Source organism: Mycetomoellerius zeteki, unplaced genomic scaffold (genome assembly GCF_001594055.1).
Source record: "Mycetomoellerius zeteki isolate Tzet28-1 unplaced genomic scaffold, Tzet1.0 scaffold290, whole genome shotgun sequence".
NCBI classification, from domain to species: domain Eukaryota; kingdom Metazoa; phylum Arthropoda; class Insecta; order Hymenoptera; family Formicidae; genus Mycetomoellerius; species Mycetomoellerius zeteki.
In genome coordinates this window covers 46,349-50,480 of record NW_017257272.1, presented here as the reverse complement: position 1 = coordinate 50,480, position 4,132 = coordinate 46,349, and positions in this window count along the sequence as shown.

Here is a 4,132-nt window from a genome sequence, read left to right as displayed (position 1 = left end):
CACGATACACGTGCGTATAAAAACATGCAAACTCGAAATCTATCAGCTTTCGATTCTAAAAAATAAAAAGAGAAAAATTACATTTACATTTCTCTGTTCTCTCTCTCTCTCTCTCTCTCTCTCTCTCTCTCTCTCTCTCTCTCTCTCTCTGTCTCTCATGGTAACTCGTTGCACGATAAAGATTTAATTACATATTGCGTAAAAAAAGAGAGAAGGTTTGTACAGCGTATACTCTTTTTATTGTTTTGTCATTCATTTACATACAAATATTTTCAAGATACGTCTTACGAAACGAAGTAGTAGCCATATTCGGTGCTCGCTGTAGTTCGCGCTTTCGCTACGATTAAAAGAACGTATCCTTCGATACAAAGTAGCTCTTTGTCGCTCTTTATCTCATTCACTTAAAATATTACATTAACTTCGCGGCGTCCTTGAGCTGATCTCGCGTCCACTTTCAGAAAAGTAAACCGTTCGCAAACTCCTTCGGTGCTTACGTGTCATTGCAGCTCTTGCATTTATGCGAAAAATAAATTATCTGCAAAAAAGAATAGGAAAGGAGAATCTTTACATCTAATCCCAGGAAAATGATAAAATTGTATGAAAGGGTGAAACTGTCGGCAGATTCCTCAGTATCCGGCATTAAATTGATGTGTTGTAGTCATGCCGATGATCGACAACGATTAGTGAGTAAAACTAGAAATTGTAGATTCTCCCCATTAAAAGAATTTGAGAAGATATTTGTGAAAAACGCGCTGATTATACAATGATGAGCTGCTCTCTCGTCCGTAAACTCCGAAGCCTATCGCACGCTGCGAGGAATTTATGAGAGAAATCTCGAGGGTTTGGCAGTCGATGGCTGTTGACGGACGCTGTTTGATTTACACGCGATCATTCAGCACAACATATCACAATTCGAGGTAAAGTTCGGTATGCCAACAACGGCGACTTATATGATTCGCATAATGTGTCCTCGCACGCGCTCTTTTCGGCAGCAATAATTTCATCGAGTTTAATGGTCGATGCTGCAAAAAAAATGTATTTTACGTCATATAGATGACGTTTTTTTCATGCCAAGAGTAGATCGTTTTCACGTATCCCTATCTCAAACTTATTTATACATGTATCGATTTCAAACAGTTCCCTTCTCTCTTACGTAAAAGCTAGACAGTTTCGACGATCCCTATTCGCGCCTCGTATTCGATTATATATATGCTTTGCGCATTCGGGTAATTATCGGCGTATTTTATCTTACATGACAATAGTCGCATTTGCTCGCTTTCCGTCTTGCGCGAATTTTATTGGAATACCGATGATCCAGAAATTTTTTATCTGAATATGCGTTTGATCGTTGAACTAGAAAGTCATATTTATCGCGTGCGTAAGTCGCTCGTCCCAATGATCTCCAATGTTACGAACAATGCACGATACTTGGATACCACGTATCACTTATATCGAAGGCAGGACGAAGCGACGTTTAAAGGTGAAGAATACCATGGGAAGGTAGAATTCTCTTCGCGGCTTATTAATTAATGTTTATACATGTTATTCGCAGTCATTCCGCACGCACGTTTCTAAACCAACGTTCTCACTCACACGAGTAAAGCCGACGACAATTTTTGCATAATATATTACATTATGGAAAATACGTGCAAATTAATTCTCTTTGCACGTATCATACTGGTCAAAAACGCCTGAGATCGTGTTCAGCCATTACTTTTCTGTAATTTGTATACCTACTTATCATTTAAAAAATAAATAATTCTTTATAAAAAAAAAAGTGATAAAAAAGCGCGGAATCTAGAACACTCCATATTCCTGCGCCTGCGCCTGCGTTGAAAAATATACATTAGAATTGTTTGTTGAAAATTCGGAAGAAAAAGAATAGATGATATGACGAAAATTAAATCATCAAAGACCTTCGTCGCTGGTTTCACTCGTCCCAAACGTGTCATTCGAATTTAAAGTCGTTTGTGCAAATTCGATCGTTGACATTTTAACTTGGCGATACATACAAGTGCTTATTAATGGCCTTGGTCGCGACAATCCTTTTTATCACCTCCTCGTTATTATCTAAGCCTTCTCGGCCCGTTCTCATTAAATAACTTTTTTAACCTTAACACAAAAACACTCTTAATTTTCGTATTAAGACTATCATATGAAAATTATAATTCCACTATACGCATATACTTAACATACTGTTGTATCTATACGTGCAAAAAGTATGCGCGGCTAATATGCATATCGCAACTTTGATAATGCGTAATCGCAAACATTGTGTAGACTCTAATGACGCGATAAAAATGCGTTACAATAACGAGAACGACAGACAGTCATATATAAAGGACGAAAAAAAAAGCAAATATTTATCAACGCGCGATTATGCATGTATCGTAAATATACACGATGTTTCACGACGACTGTGCTTAATTTTAACAACAGATACTACGAACAATTTGGAGCAGATTCTTCCTCAACTAAAACCATCGATATGTCAACATGCTTCTCAAATTACGAACGATTAAAAATAAAGAAGTTTTCCCAAATTATGTTTTAGAAAGAAACATATAATAAATATAATATAAATATAATAGTATGTGTATATATGTATATATATCTTTATTTAAAAATATTTTTCTATTGTATATGTATAAAATTTATTTTTGCTTATAATACACATTTCTCTCTCTTTCTCCTTCTCTCTCCTTCATCTTTCCCTTTAATTTTAAATTTAATTCATCTCAAAATTAATTCGAGATTTTTTAATTATCATGATAATTAATACATTAAATATATTAAAGTGATAAACGATGGTTTTTTTCTTTTGAAATAGAGGAAAAATCGTCTCGAAATTCGACCGATTCTATTATTATGATAGAGGACAGATTATGTAAAACATCTTGTATATCGGGAGGAAAGAAAGCAAGAAGTAAAGTAAAAGGACAGAGATGAAAGAAAAAGCGCAGGACATAAGTGACGATAATGAGAGAACGAGCTCTGAAGTTGGGGCTAGAGGAACATTCGAAAAAGACTTTGCTCCTCATCAATATTTTCACGTTCTCACACACACGCGCGCGCGCGCGCGCACACGCTCACACACATTGACAGTTCTAAAAAAAAGAGAAAAAAGAGAAAGACGAATAAAATAAATACACATTATAATGGAAGATTCATACTAGATGAAATTTTATGTACAAAGGTAATGGAGCACGAAATATGTAGTAAAAAGAGGCAGAAAGGAATGCCTCGAAAAATAATGGAGAAGAAAGGAAAGAAGAGTATTCTATATAAAAAGATAATTATGTGCACTCGTGTATTTGTGAATTGCATACGAGTCTCTTGATCAAAACATTTGATGCATCTCAGGAGAATGTGTCAGCGATACGCCGTGGAACGCAAATTATTCGTATTAACGTATTTAACATTATTTCCTTCTTGTACTCCTCACAGAGATGTACAGGAAGGAAATAAGTGTTAAATATACGTCACACGCGTATCGAATATACTAGGTAAAATTATAACCAATATTTAAATGAAAAATAAAAAAAAGATAATTGATAAAACATAAGTGATGAATAATGTGACATTTAAATGATTTAAAAATAAGTTTTATCGACGCTTGCTGTCAAAATTTTATACCTTTCTTTGTGAAATCATATCTCTCACTTCGATGATTCGACTAGAAATTGTCTTTCATCTAATTCCTTCGGAATGATTTTCAAGAGTTCTTATGATTACACTTATCGTAAACTAGAGTGCCGATGTAATAAAACTGTACGTAATAAAAAGCGCAGAAAAGCATTACGTAATAAAAAACCGTGTAAAATTCAGCCTTCAAAATTACGAATTGGTAGATGACTACCAACGAAAATTTGCATATAAAATGGGTTTTACGAGATAAAAACATGGATAGATATACATACTATGATACTATTCTACCACATTATTCGTGGCCAATGTTTTACTGGACATTAATCAAACACTTGTAGAAAATTGTCCGATTGGTGTCAGATAAAAGGTGATAAATATTAAATTGTATCACAAAAAATTGTTCTTTTTTCTCTATCTAATGAATATTGAATTTATATAAGAAAGAAATATTTTTTATTAAATAGTATTATATAGATTAATATTA